This window comes from Triticum urartu, chromosome 1A (assembly GCF_056163025.1).
Source record: "Triticum urartu cultivar PI428250 chromosome 1A, HENAU_Tu73, whole genome shotgun sequence".
Lineage (NCBI taxonomy): Eukaryota > Viridiplantae > Streptophyta > Magnoliopsida > Poales > Poaceae > Triticum > Triticum urartu.
The window spans coordinates 575468049-575481640 of NC_141873.1; the positions used below are offsets into that span (position 1 = coordinate 575468049).

General features: G+C 46.0%; 1 non-coding gene across 1 annotated transcript; it reads left to right on the plus strand.

The window, feature by feature from the left end:
* The first annotated feature begins 11495 nt into the window (after positions 1-11495).
* On the plus strand, positions 11496-11575 carry LOC147992938 (small nucleolar RNA SNORD36). The gene has a single exon (XR_015614160.1). It is a non-coding gene; the product is annotated as a small nucleolar RNA SNORD36 (small nucleolar RNA).
* Positions 11576-13592: the final 2017 nt, after the last annotated feature.

Consider the following 13592-nt stretch of genomic DNA (forward strand, 5'->3'; position numbering starts at 1 on the left):
TTCTGATGCATTGTACTTTATACATACCCGACGGTCAGATAAATACACCAGAATGTTAGAGTTCTAATATTTTACATTGTATGTACACTATCCCACTGGTCTCTCACATGCATGAAGCACTTTATATGTCACTCACCTCTGGTGTGCTCTCGATGATCTGTAGGAATAGAATGTTCCACTTCTATAAGCGGGCACGATGACTAAAACTCTCGGTGGATGGAGTCCTCCGGGTCATTCACGGCATGATGTCTCGCTCTTGTCTGAATCTCTACCATATACGTAGTACATATACGAAGAAAAAGGACCGACGGTTAGGGAAAGAAGGAGAAAAACCCATCGGGCTGGTCGTGCATGTTTGAAGCAGTATCGAGTTAGCTGGCGCAGGAATTGCTTGCATGCGCCGAAAAAATATTATAATTTGTGTATTATACATCTCCTTGTGTGGAGATAAAAGTAGTCGCTCCTGTTTCAAAGCTTGATTCAATTCCGGCGTGCTGCTCGCTTTTTCTACAAACATTTTGTTAGGACCCGGAGATGGTGCATATTCACATCTGCAATGTTTGAATAGTAACCTTTTTCCACCCTCAAGTTCGCCATGGATTTACCTTTTCCACACAAACTAATAGTACTAAGCATGTACATGACGTACGTCCATCGTTATTGGTTGATTTACATTTACATATGCTTGTGTAAGAGTATCTACAGCTGGGCATCACTAGTTTGGTCACTCAAATGCCACGGACACACCAAGTTTAACTGCTTATATTTTAGGCCAAATAACTACACCTCTTAAATTATCCTCCTCATCTTTTCAGGCATTTCAGTGAGTACCTTATGTGCAACCTCCCAGAGCATGCACGCGGCTAGATCTAACCTCCCAGAGCACGCAGCGGCTGTCTGGCAAGCGGCTGTGGCTAGCACGCAAGTCTGAAGCATGCACGCTCGCAGCCGTGGCTGCATGCGGCTGCAGCTGCACGGTTACGTGGGCATGTGAGCACGTCGGCCACCATGCACGGTTGTGGCGGCCAGCGCGAGCATAGCAGGGGGCACGACCAACGGCGGAGCTATGTACAACACTGAGGGCCGCACGACTGCATACCGCTTAACACAATCGCTAAGGGCGAGTTTGGTTGCCCTTATCGAGCCTAACTAGACCTGCCCGGTGTAGCCTTCTTTCGAATCCCGGTTGTTTGGTTTCTCGCATACACTATTGAGCCCGCATAGTATGGTTCTTAAAAAACCCCTAGGCCTGGCCCGATGGGAACGGACGAATCGGCAGTTTCTCAAGAGTCAGGCCGGAGTGATGCTTCGAGGCACACGTGGGTGGCTATCTGGAGACGTGTGTCTCGAGTTAATCCCTCTCTCTCTTTCTAATCCTCATCCCCTCTCTCTCTCTCCCTCCATGGCCCGCTTGTTCTTCTCCTCTGCGGCCAGCGCCACCCACAGCTCGCCGCTGACCCGCTACAGGTCGCGGTCGAAGCGGCCCCTCGGCTTGGCGACAGCGACGCCCTCCTGTTCCGCCCGGCACCAGATCGCGCTCCACAAACGCGGCGATGACAAGCCGGAGAGATTCGGTGTTAATGACGCGCTCACCGACGCCATCGAGCGCGAAGGCGAGCAGGTCGCCCACGGAGGCCTGGTCGAGCACGGCCGCGAGGCGGAGCTCCAGGTCACGGCACGTCTTGGCGGAGGCCTCGGAGGTGATGGCGTCGTGCAGGAGGCGACAAAGGAACGCTACGGGAAGGGGCGCATCGTCTGCTAAAGGGAGCACGGCAACAACGGACTTGAGGACAACGGCCTCACGAGCGAGGTCCCGAAGGCACTGGCGGCGGCGGGGAGCCTGTACGTGCAGCACAACTTCCTGACGGGGTTCCCGGTGCCGCCGACACCGCTGTCGGACTCCATTGCGCTGTGCCTGTCCTACAACTGCATGGACCTCCCGTCCTCCTCCGCAGCTGACGGGTGCCCCACGATCGGCGTGCCCCTGGAAACCAGGCCCGCGGACCAGTGCCAGAGCAGCGGAGGCGACTACTGAGCCTTCGCCGCACGCCGTCGCGCCGACACGCCGTGGGCTGACAGACGGGGCTTGGTCGTCTCGCCTCGTCTCGTCTCCTGCTCCACGCGACACAGGCGGGCGACGAGCCAGGTGCGGCCACGGCCACGGCAGCGAGTCGGGCACGTCCACAGTCGCTGGGGGTTGGTGGTGGGCACGATTGGCAGTGGAAGCTCCGGCACGCTTAAAGTGTTTGACAAAATGTCAAGCCCAACCTGATGGCTGTTAAGTTTTGTTGTTAACGCTGGTAATCAACTGCATTTATACAACCAAACGTCGGGTGAAAATTGCTTCTCGATGACTAGACCCTCAATGCAGGCAACCAATTAACTGGTCATCTACGTTTTTGACCCTGTTTTTGCTACCCAGGCACTGCTCAGTCTGGCTCGTTTTCCCTCTCTAAGCCAGGCCTCGCAGCGAAAGCAACCAAACACGTCCTAAGGGCGTTAGAGGTATATTTCTCTTATAGCAAGATGGAAGGAGGTCTCGCCTGAAGAATTTCCCTATCCCCTGATGCAACGCATTAAATATTTAAATAGTTGATGCCCCCAATCTCTACTTTTAATGTCTCAGTTGGTAGTCTCCGTCGGTTAATTTTCGTCCCACCTACCATGGTTTTTTTCGTCCTCCCTCACACCTCCCAGAAAACTCGAACCAAACCACCTAGCGATGCCTCTACATACTCCCATCACAAGCAACAGAACCAGACGACAAAAAAATCTACGAAGAAAAACCAGTGAAAAAAAACGGACACGACCTGCACGCACGCATGGTGTCCTCGAGCGAGAACCTCTCGCCCTCACAACTCATAGAGCAGATCCATTCGCTGCCGCCTATTCCTGCGCTACCTATATACCTTCGCCGCCGCCCTCCCATCAATCCGCCGCCGATCCCTACGCTACCTACATCCCTTCGTTGCTGCCCTCCCATAATGACGCCGCCGATCCTGGAGCTACCGCCATCCCTTCGGCGCCGCCATCCCATCAAGCCGCCGCCGACCCTGGAGCCATCTACCCCTGGATCCCTTCGCGTGCGAGCGCCGATCCCGTCGAGCTACCTAGCGGATCCCTTCCCAGGCGCCGATCCCCTTGGCATCGTTGATCCCTTTGCAATGTTCAGGAGCCGACGCCGATCCCCTTCAGGAGCCATCTGATATGAACGCACGGGCACGCCGATCCCCTTTAGGAGCCGATGCAGACTCATTGCGGACCATCCAGGTTTTTGTATGTTATGTGCTTTTTGTATGAGATTGAGATACTGTTGGGGCACTCTTTTGGGGTAATCTTATTCCGAGAGATCCATAAAATAATACTTATTCAGAGAGGAGACACCGATAGAGATTTGTTTGATGTGTTGAGAAAGATTCAAGGATTCACTATTTGTTTGGTCAACTGATCAATGTTTTCCCAACACAAGTATTCATCGTTGTATTTTTACTTTTACTATGTCTCTGAACCATCTGGATGATGAACTATGTACTGTAATTTTTAGTATGTCGCAAGAACGTGAACCTAATTTTTAGTCTGTCTAAATCACGTGCAGATTGGGTACTCTGGAGCACATGGGAGGAGGAGAAGGATGGGAGGTGTGTAAAATTCGGCGCCAAGGAAGACGATCGAGATGGTGGAGCAGAATCTAGAGGACGCCGGCAGATCAGGTAGAGGAGACACTACTAGAAAAACGACTATAGCTAATATGGACACAAAAGGCGCACTATGTATGTGGCGCATCAGATATAGGTGCACCATTAATGGCCATATTATTAATGAAGCACCTAGTATGTGGTGCGCCATTATTAGTTTTGTCCTGGCCCCACACCCCTCCCCAGACTTACCAGTGGTGCACCAGGGGATAGTGCGCCATTACTGTGCGCCACTACTAACAATTGTTTTTTAATTTTTTTAAACTAGCAATGGCGCATCAGTGGATAGTGCGCCATTACTAGTTTTAACTAGTAATGGCGCACCATACCCTCGGTGCGCCACTACTAACAATTGTTTTTTATTTTATTTTTGAAAACTAGCAATGGAGCACCACGCACCAGGTGCGCCATTAGTAACCCTGGTTACCAATGGCGCATTGTTAGGAGGTGCGCCATTGGTAACCTGAGAGCAGCTAGATATTTTTGGCAGCCATTTATCACACTCACTTTCCCCACTTTATTTTCTCCACCTCTACTAAGTTTGGTCTCGGCTGCCTCCTCCTCCTCACCTCATTTGCACCATAGATTCACCCAAATTAAGTGGTTAAATTTCCTTTTTTTTTGATAGGTAAGTAAGGGGAAAGCTTTTTATGTTCTAGGTCTACTTTTTTCTCCCTCCAACAACGTCCACACTTTTTATGGCCTAGATCTACGTATGCTTGTGGTGTTGCATATGTTTGTGTTTGCAGGTACCGGTATTTGAAATGCGATAGTTGACAATATTTTGCCGGAATGTTGATTTATTTCCGTTTCAGCGAGAATTTGGCACTATGCATTCTTGTTTGTCCTATTTTTAGTCAAAGTCATGCCATTTTTTTTTTGGTTCTAAAATATCGTTTTGCTCTACCCCACAGGCGACCATGGTTCGCACGATGACCGAAGGCATCGTGAATAGGTTTTTGAGCTCCGTGAAAGCCGAGATTCAAAAGAACGAGAGGGAGATAAGATGTCCGTGTCGAAGATGCAAGCTGAAGAGCCTTATGGACCCGGATTCCGAACAGGTGCGGGAGCACCTGCTCTTGTGTGGTTTCATGGATGGCTATCGGTGGCAAGGTGATGAAGATGATTATGAAGTCGTCCATGGGGGCCGGGAAAGAAATAAGGAAGGGCAGCAAGTCAACCGTGCCGAGGGCAGGCGAGAAGACGAAGAATCTCCAAGACATGATCACGAAGTAGATGCAGGACACAATCATCATGTAGAAGATATCGTACATGATGATGAGGAAGATCAAGACGAAGGGCATGATCATGAAGATGAAGATGTCGGAGCAGACGACGATGGACCATCGATGGGCTGGTTGGAGGACCCTCATATTGAAGAGCTTCTTCTCAAGTAGACGGGTAATGCAAGAGCTGCCGCCCGAGAGAAAGCCAAGCTGGATCAACTAGATATAGACGCGGTTACTCCATTGTATGAAGGATGCGGGCCCGAGGATACCCGCCTGAAAGTAACGCTCATGGCTCTGGAGATGAAGTTAAAACACAAAATGACCGACGCATGCTTCGACGAGAACATGTCATTCTGGCACGAACATCTTCCCAAGGGGAACAAGTGCCCGACCAGTTTCGAGGAGGCGAAGAAAATCATGTGTCCTCTGGATTTACCGCACGTGAAATACCATGTGTGCATAAATGATTGCATCATTTATCGGGACGAGCACGTGGAGTCAACCATATGTCCGGTGTGCGGCGTCACTCGACACAAGAAGAGGAAGAAAGCTCCTCGAAAAGTGGTGTGGTACTTTCCGATCACTCCTTGTCTGCAGTGGTATTCCGCGGACCCTAAGTTAGCAAAACTCCTACGTTGGCACGCGGATAGGGAGGAGAAGAAGCGAGAAGATGACAGAAATGAATCGGAGATAAATAAAAAAGACAAGATGCTGAGTCACCCTAAGGATGCGAGCCAGTGGCAACACTACAAGAAATATGTCAACTTATGACCTTCCGTCAGTGACCCTGGAAGAATTGGTCATAAATCTATGACCATTTTAGACCAATTGGTTAAAAGCTGTTCGGGGGGCTCCAAACCCTAAACCATTGCGACCATTTTGGTCAGAAAGGTCGTAATTTCCTTACACGAAATGGTCATAAAGCAGATAGCACTAGTCCGCTGCCTTATTTCTAGCTGATCATGACCAATATAGATGGTCATAACCTTGTCAATTGTGGTGGATTGGTATGACTTGGCGCCACCTCATCAGTTTTGCCTATGTGTCATGTCCACGTGTCAATTTTTGCCCTAGGTTGTGAAGCAACCTATATTTCTGTCATTCCTAAAATTCCCAAAAAATCTCATAAATTCTTTGGGTCATATCTTCGTCAAATATGTAAAAATACTTCCTTGCCTAGTTCAAAAATAATTCAACAATATTCATTTTCCTATTCTGTTCACAAGATCACTTTATGAAGGAAGTGCTACTTATATATTCTTGATTGCCTTCGGAATTCTTGGGCACTCTTTCCTATCCAAATCATTGCCGCATGACAAAATTAAGCTCCATTTGCCTGGCAAATCTTGCTCGGCAAATTTCCAAAGTTTTTGTCCACCTAGAAGCATTGTGAAGGAAGTACCTTTTTTATATATCCAAATTACATGAAATTTATACAGTTCCTTCATATGCCCAAATTATCACCCTCCTCCAAATTGCAGCTCAGGCAAATTAACTATGTGAGCCCAGGTTCAATTTATATTTTGTGGCCAGATTGGCACGTTGCAAAGCAAGTGTTATCTAGACCCCTCCTATTAACCTCAAACTCTTTGGGCACTCTTACATAACCAAATAATTGCCACATGATAATATTCAGCTCCATTTTCCTAGTAAATCTTTCTCAGGAAATTTCCAAAGTTTCTACCTCGAGAGAAGCTTTGTGAAGTAAGTACTATCTAGGCTTACCCAAATGATCTGAAAATCTACCAAGGCATAACCATACCTATGTAACTTACCTACACCAAATTTGAGCTCATTTCATTCATCCAATTTCTCTCACTAGTTTTTCCAAGTTTCTGTCCATAGAAGAGCATTGTGAAGGAAGTACCACTTTGGCATGTCCAAATGGTATCAATTTTCTACGGTGCTTTCCAATGCCCAAATAACCATCCTTAACCAAATTTCAGCTCAATCCATTCAATATTTTGCGCCCAGCTTCAATATTCATATTTCTGTCCAGTGTGGTACTTTGCAAAGCAAGTACCACCTAGGATCCTCCTTTTGATCTGAAAATTTGCGAAGACATTCTTCTTAGTAGATGATCATCCTCAGCAAAAACTCACACCCATTGGCCATGTGCATTTCTCGTACGGCCAATCAAACACTTGGCTGCTAATTCATCTTTGAGCATAGGTCGGTCTCCTCGTGAGATTCTTCTGTTGTAATTTTCTTCCTAGCACCTACCCGGAGAGTGCCCAACCCGCTAGACATGCCTAGGCCTCCCAGAACGCATGTCAACGCCAAGGTCACGCGGTGACCACGCGGCGGGCATGCGAGTTTACGCGCTTTGGAGTTGGGGCCCTGGACCACATCCAAACCTCGACGTATCACCACCAAACCATGTATTTATGATTAAATAGATACTTATGTAACTGGAAATGAATTTTGGAAAAAATAAAGAGCAAACAATAAGGTAGATGCAGTTCAAAATTGACCCGCTTCCTGCTGAATCGGCAGAAATTTGTGTTTTTCACAAGTGATGGATCAAAACTTTTGACACCAAACCATTTTGTTAATTATGCATTAAATATGTCCTAATATTTTATAAAAATGATTTTGTCCAATTTTGCAACAAATATATGCTAGGTCCTTCACAAAAAGAACTCAATTCGGGCACTCGGAAAATGGAAAATGAATTTTCCATGCAAAGAAAATAAAAAGTCCCTTAGACCACATTGTTTGCCATTCCAATATGCAGCCTTGTGCATAATATGAGATCATTTGAACAAACTATGCCATGAATGTGGCCATAAGATTGATCATTTGGCTTGAAAGCCAGGAATCTTCACGCATGATACCTCATTTGTGAGAACACTTTTTTAAAATAATTGCCGTATTACAAGTTTATTATTTTTCCTGAAAACTTGGTCACATATAATGACACAATGCGAAGGTTTTCCAAATTTTTGACTTTTTTTGAATTTTTTATGCCCGTTTCAAAATGCGGTCAAAACGGCGGGTTTGACCGTTCCTAGCTAGTGGTTGAATCTTGGAAAACTTTTGATGTTTCCCTGATTAAATAGATACTTATGTATCTAGAAATGATTTTTTGAAAAAATAAAGAGCAAACTATGAGGCAGCTGCAGTTCAAATTTGACCCGCTTCCACCTGAATCGGCGGGAATTTGTCTTTTTCACTAGAGGTGGATCAAGGCATTTAAAACCCAACCATTTGGTCAATTGTGAATCAAATATGGCCTATTATTTTATAAAATTGATTTGGTCCAATTTTGCAACAAATATACTGTAGGTCCTTCACAAAAAGAACTCAATTCGGGCACTCAAAAAATGGAAAATGAATTTTCTGTGTAAAGAAAATAAAAAGTACCTTAGGCAACATTGTTTGCCATTCCAATATGCACCCTTGTGCACAATATGAGATCATTTGAACAAACTATGCCATGAGTGTGGCCATAAGATTGATCATTTTGGCTTGAAAGCCATGAATCTTCATGCATGATAGCTCATTTCTGAGAACACTTTTTTAAAATAATTGTCGTATTACAAGTTTGTTATTTTTCCTGGGAACTTGGCCACATATGATGACACAATGCGAAGGTTTCCCAATTTTTTGATTTTTTTTGAATGTTTTATGCCCGATTCAAAATGCGGTCAAAACGACGGGAATGACCGTTCCTAGCTAGTGGTCGAATCTTGGATTTTTTTTTGTGTTTCTCTGATTAAATAGGAACTTATGTACCTAGAAATGATTTTTGGGAAAAATAAAGAGCAAACTATGAGGCAGCTGCAGTTCAAATTTGACCCGCTTCCAGCTGAATCGGTGGAAATTTGTCTTTTTCACCAGAGGTGGATCAACACTTGTGACACCCAACCATTTGGTCAATTGTGCATAAAATATGGCCTAGTATTTTACAAAAATGATTTGGTCCAAATTTGCAACAATTATTTGGTAGGTTATTCACAAAAAAAACTCATTTTGGGCACTCGAAAAATGGAAAATGATTTTTTCATCCAAAGAAAACGAAAACTTCCTTAGGCAACATTGTCTGCCATTCCAATATGCACCCTTGTGCACAATACGAAATCATTTGAACAAATTTTCGTTCAAATTTTCCCCGCTTCCTACTGAATGGACGAAATTTGTTTTTTTATAAGAGGTGGATCAAAAGCCTTTGACATGTAACTATTTGGTTAATTTTACATAAAATGTGGTCTAATATTTTTGAAAAATGGAGTTGTGCTATTTTGGAACAAATATTTGGTAGCTTCTTCACAAAAAATCTTTTTATGCACTCGAAAATTGGAAAATCATCTTTTTGTGCAAAGAAAATAAAAGCCGTCGAACTATGGCATCGTTTGCCATTCTAAGATGCACACTTATGAAAAAAACGAGATCATTTTGACAAACTATGTCGTTGTTATGTTTATTTTTTTAAAAGTTTTGGGTCCAAAATTTTGATATTCAAGTGCGAGATAGCCGGCCAATGAGACGCGAGGGACAGCTTTCACGCGGATCACCAAATTGGACACAATCCGAGCCATCCATCACGCATCCATCCAATGGTGGAGCTTCTCCCGAGAGTCAAAAACCCTAACCCACCCACCCACCCTCCCCTCGATCCCCCAGATCCCCACCCGCTGCCACCCCCACTCACTCACTCACTCCCCCCTCCCCTCGGTCCCCCAGATCCATCCTCTCCTCCCCCGCAACCCCAAACCCGGCCCCGCCGCCGATCTCCACTCCCGCAAACCCATCCCCATCCCCGCCGGCGACCTCCTCCCCCACTCCTCGACTGCCCTCGCGACATCCTCTACTTCATACCCGCCGGCGACCTCTCACCTCCGTCCACTCCACCCTCTACTTCTCTCCACGCTGAAACCCTAGATCGACGCCATGGCCACCTCTCTCTAGCGTCCCCTCTCTCTCTCTCCCGTGGCGGCATTCACCACTTCAACACCGTCGGCGACCACAACCATGGCCTCAACCTCCCCTTCCCTCCCTGGTTGGAGATCCACTCAATTCCTCTCGCTCCCCCGATTCCTCTCCAATCCCGCCGCTGGCCGACTACCACCCCCACCGGTGACCTCCCTTCCTCCCGAGATGTACGGATGTGGCGAGACGGATCGCCGGATCCCCGCCGCGCCGGACCGGTGAGATCCAGCTCCTTGCCGATCCCATGGCCTCTGCGGTGGCGCGAGTCCTCCTCCTCGTTCCTGATGTCGCCTCCTCCCTTGCGGGGCGCATGGACGCCCTTCGGTCGCTGGGCGTCGGCGACGAGGCGGGGGCCGGGGCCGCCACGCAGGGGGAGGACGCCGTGGACCTCAACCCCACCAGCTTGGGCGCCTTCCTCACGGCCTCGCGGGAGCAGTTCGCCGTCATCGAGTTCTTCGCCCACTGGTTAGTCGCTCCCCGGCTTGATTCGCATCCTTTTTTTATTCCATATGCGGATTGCTTCGATTCGATTTGGTCTGAGATCAATCCTTTGCAAGTACACGCTTGATCCAGGTTGCTCCATGAGACGACCGTGTTCTTCAGCGTGGACCACCTGCAGCGCCTCGCGAGGCAGGGCCAGTGGGATGACGCCATCAAGTACATCGTCCGCTTCGTGCCCAAGGTCGACGCGATGCTCGGCGAGGAGGGGAGGCTCCTCTTCAGCTTCATCAATCTGCACAGAACCATCCACTCCATCCCAACGCCCCCTCCGGCGCCGTCAGGCGCACCCGCTTGCTCTCGGCCTTGCACCGCAACGACAAGCTCAGGTGACTCGTATTTTTTTCCAACCGTGTTCCATTATTCTGAGGGGTTCTGCATGCAAGTACGTCTGTAGTGTGAGCGTGTAGCATAGATAAAACTTCAGGTTTTGAACATCTCTTCCTCTGATACAGGGCCGCCATCGACTGGCAACTCGCGAGGAATAGGGCTGCGGAGATCGCCAAGGATTTGATCGCCAAGACCCCCGAGTTCAATGACCTGCTGCGGTTGCCCAACTGCCGGGATAAGCCACACAACATTCTCCCTATCTGATCCTGCAGCAGGTATATATGCTCCTTCCTACTAGTAGTACTTAAATCCGAATCCCAGCGAGTATGCGATTGGTTTTCAGTTTTGCTGGACACATATGTGGATTCGGAACTGACTGGAACATGATGATTTTGTTAGCCCACTGAAGAATTACCCAACACCTCAATACTCTGCCACACTATGTTGAGTTTTTTTAATCATGTGCGAGTTAATTGATACTATAGTAGTCTGTTTAGTCCTAGTTCTTTGCAGGACCTTGTTCTGTTAGACTCGGCATAGAAGTATGCTATTCTTGCAATGTCTATTCTGTCGAAAAATTGAAAACACTTTTCTTAATGCAATCTTTATATTTGACCATGAAAACACTTTGCTTGCTGTCAAAGATGGTGTGTATTGTACACACCCCTCTGTGATTTATGCACTTCACATGCATTTTCCCCATCACCCACAAACCGTAACATGCTAGTTGTATGTGCTACTGCAATTCTTGCACTTGATTTCAAATCGTTCTCTACTCTGTGTGTGCACGTGTGTTAATGATGGATTGGCTGGTCAGATGATGCTACAACAACATATTCCTGAGATTCTCTTTGAGGAATACAAAATCAAGGTTTTAAAGACTAATGGTCAGCCTGTCTAATGTTTGTTTTCTTCTATACACTTGCTCCTTCCAGTAGGCATTGCAAGTGATGTGTTCAAGTGTAGTCCTCTAGTCACATTTTTTAACCAGTACCATATGATTGTAGCATACTTCTAGTTTTAGTCATTTAACATCTTAATTTAGCTAGAATGATGAAGTAGTTGCACTTGGAAGATGGTCTGAGCAAATGATGATTCATATAATTATTCTGGCGTTGCTATGTTTCATCTGGTGGTGCCAAAAAAACTCTTGCTTATGCTGAGCTTACTTTTAATATCATTTTATTCTGTGTGATGAGCTTAGTTTTGTACTGTAGCCACCTTCTTGTTTACTTTGTTGAATCCTGTCTTGTGTACTAATCATGAGCTACTAGCATTTGGCTTCTGTGTGCTAATTAAACCTGATAAGTATGTATACTTCTTTGAGATACAAATTCCACATTGCATGTTTATGTGCTAATTAAACCTGATAAGTATGTATACTTCTTTGAGATACAAATTCCACATTGCATGTTTATGAGGTTCAATTTCTACAGATGTTGCCAAATGAATGTGTCAACATGTCTCTCCTTAGGGGTTGTTTTAAACCGCAAATGATCTACTATATCATTTTTTTTGCTGTTCAAAGATTGAAATCCTGGTTCATTTTCAAAGATCGAAATGTTGTTGACCCTGTTCTTCTATGCTTAAATGGTAAAAATGTCGCATTTTGCTTGTTCTAACCATTTTTCTTGATAACTTGCAGATGCTAGCCTTCATTCATGTTTTGTCGTGAGGTCCAGGATGAACAAGTTGGGAGAAGCATTGGAGCTAGTTATACTATGATAGTTGTGTTACCAGATGTGAACATTTTTTTATTGTAAACTTGATGTGAAGCATATTTTTCTGTAATAATGTGTTACCAGGATGAACCATCCTTGCTGTGTTACCAGAATGAACAAGTTTGATTGTAATAATGTGCCAAGTTTGGCTCTTTCTGATTATATTCGTGATGTGTACCATATTTTTCCTGATTAGTTGTGCTCTGTTTGAAGCATTTTGTTTTCTCTCTGTTCAGATTTAAATATTGTTATTTATTTACTGGAAAATTGAGATCTGAAGAATATAACAGTGACAACTGGGACCCACTTGTTAGAACCTGCAACTGGGTCCCATCTCACTAGTGGGCTCATCTTTTGGAAAAAATAAAATAAAAAAGGCCATGGCCTAGAAAATAAAAAGGCCGAATTCTTGGGCCAGGCCCATGTAGCTAATAAAAGCACGGAAAAAATATAGAAAGGCCGAGTTGTTGGGCTAGGCCCATGTAAAACGCTGAATTGGACCGGGCTGATTCTTGTGCCACATCAGATTGCCACATCGGATGCCTACGTGGCCTGGGGAGGCTGCTAGCGACCAAAACACCACAGTAGACATATTTTGGTCGTAAACATCTACGACCATTCCAGAAGAAAGGTCGCTATAGTCATTTTATGACCGCCAGCTTTTGACCTTATGTTTTTGGTCACAAAAAGGTCACAAATTGAAAACAATGACCATTCAGTGACCAATAGTGCTGGTCACAAGTTGACATATTTCTTGTAGTGCAAGCGTTGAACTTCGAACACCCAGAATTTGGGGACGATCCATGGAGCATCGTGCTGGGCGCGAGCACCGATGGAGTCAATCCGTTTGGCAGCCAGAGAAGCACACATAGCACCTGGCCTGTGTTTGTGTGGATGTATAACCTTCCCCCTGGATGTGCATGAAGAGGAAGTACATTCACATGAGTATGCTAATTAAAGGGATGAAACAACTAGGGAAGGACATCAATCTGTATCTGGGGCTGCTGAAAGACGAGCTAGACACGCTGTGGAAAACGCCAGCCAATACGTGAGACGCCGCAGAGAAAGAATATTTCCCTATGAGAGCCACACTGCTCACGACGGTGCACGACTATCTCGGTTACGGATATGTCGCGGGGCAGGTGGTCCACGGATCTTATGCATGCGTCAGGTGTATGGATGACACA